The sequence below is a fragment of the Salvelinus alpinus genome, chromosome 20, assembly GCF_045679555.1.
Source record: "Salvelinus alpinus chromosome 20, SLU_Salpinus.1, whole genome shotgun sequence".
Taxonomy (NCBI): Eukaryota; Metazoa; Chordata; class Actinopteri; order Salmoniformes; family Salmonidae; genus Salvelinus; species Salvelinus alpinus.
The window spans coordinates 5610967-5613395 of NC_092105.1; positions in this window are offsets into that span (position 1 = coordinate 5610967).

Sequence of the window (2429 nt, forward strand, 5' to 3'; positions counted from 1 at the left end):
GAGACAACTATTCTAGGTGCCAGAGTAAAAGTGGAGTCAGTTGGGATTAGTCACTATGACCTGTAGAATCTATTTATATATGGTGTTATTTCATGGGTAACTGAGACCTATATGTCCAGCAACACTTTCTACTCCACCTAGCCCATTGGTCCCAATGCAATTGTATCTTTATTTAACTAGGCAAGTCAGTTAAGAACAAATTCTTATTTACAATGACGGCCTAGGAACAGTGGGTTAACTGCCTGTTCAGGGGCAGAACGACAGATTTGTACCTTGTCAGCTCAGGGATTTGATCTTGCAACTTTTCAGTACTAGTCCAACGCTCTAACCACTAGGCTACCCTGCCGCCCCAATACACTATAGACCTATAAATTACATATTGGCTTATAGTGTAGTGTCCAGGGCCTCCATTTTAAGATGTTTTATAAGTCCAGCAACACTTGCTATGAGCTTGTTTTTTGTTCAAACGCACTTTTTCTTTGTATAATAGGGACTCTAGTTAGTAGACTGTACCCTGGTTATATGGACACACAACAATCAACACCTGTTGTATTCAGCATTTCACTGTGAGGTCTACCTGCACCTGTTGTATTCAGCATTTCACTGTAAGGTCTACCTACACCTGTTGTATTCAGCATTTCACTGTAAGGTCTACATCCTGTTGTATTCAGCATTTCACTGTGAGGTCTACCTACACCTGTTGTATTCAGCATTTCACTGTAAGGTCTACATCCTGTTGTATTCAGCATTTCACTGTGAGGTCTACCTACACCTGTTGTATTCAGCATTTCACTGTAAGGTCTACATCCTGTTGTATTCAGCATTTCACTGTAAGGTCTACTACACCTGTTGTATTCAGCATTTCACTGTTAGGTCTCCTACACCTGTTGTATTCAGCATTTCACTGTAAGGTCTACTACACCTGTTGTATTCAGCATTTCACTGTAAGGTCTACCTACACCTGTTGTATTCAGCATTTCACTGTAAGGTCTACTACACCTGTTGTATTCAGCATTTCACTGTAAGGTCTACCTACACCTGTTGTATTCAGCATTTCACTGTAAGGTCTACTACACCTGTTGTATTCAGCATTTCACTGTAAGGTCTACTACACCTGTTGTATTCAGCATTTCACTGTAAGGTCTACTACACCTGTTGTATTCAGCATTTCACTGTAAGGTCTACCTACACCTGTTGTATTCGGCATTTCACTGTAAGGTCTACTACACCTGTTGTATTCAGCATTTCACTGTAAGGTCTACTACACCTGTTGTATTCAGCATTTCACTGTGAGGTCTACTACACCTGTTGTATTCAGCATTTCACTGTGAGGTCTACTACACCTGTTGTATTCAGCATTTCACTGTAAGGTCTACCTACACCTGTTGTATCCAGCATTTCACTGTAAGGTCTACTACACCTGTTGTATTCAGCATTTCACTGTGAGGTCTACTACACCTGTTGTATTCAGCATTTCACTGTGAGGTCTACTACACCTGTTGTATTCAGCATTTCACTGTAAGATCTACCTACACCTGTTGTATCCAGCATTTCACTGTAAGGTCTACCTACACCTGTTGTATTCAGCATTTCACTGTAAGGTTTACTACACCTGTTGTATTCAGCATTTCACTGTGAGGTCTACTACACCTGTTGTATTCAGCATTTCACTGTGAGGTCTACTACACCTGTTGTATTCAGCATTTCACTGTGAGGTCTACCTACACCTGTTGTATTCAGCATTTCACTGTGAGGTCTACCTACACCTGTTGTATTCGGCGCATGTGACAAATAAAATTTGATTTGAACTTCACACAGTCACTGAAGAGGAGTGGGACAACATTCCACAATCATCAGCCTGATCAACTCTATGCAAAGCAGATGTGTCGCATTGCATGAGGCAAATGGTGGGGATGGCAAATGGTCACACCAGATACTGACTGGTTTTCTGATCCACACCCCTACCTTATTTTTTTAGGTATCTGTGACCAAGAGATGCATATCTGTATTCCCAAGTCATGTGAAATCCATAGATTAGGATCTAATGAATTAATTTAAATTGACTGATTTCCTTATATAAACTGTAACTCAGTAAAATCTTTGAAATTGTTGAAATTATATTTTTGTTCAGTATATATATACAAAGTTTATAGAGTTAACTTAGATTATGTATGTATAACGTTTTCTAAATGACAAAATTTTAGATGAATTTACCTCAATATCGTTTTGTTAGTGACTTAAACATTTCAGACAGATAACATTTTTAGTTCAGCAAGAGTAGTGGCAGCCATGGAACTGTAGGAAAAGCAATTGTGACAAAAAAATGGTTTCTGTGAGAATTACAGGGGGGGCTAGTTACAGGGAGGGGGGGCTAGTTACAGGGAGGGGGGGGCTAGTTACAGGGGGGGGGGGCTAGTTACAGGGAGGGG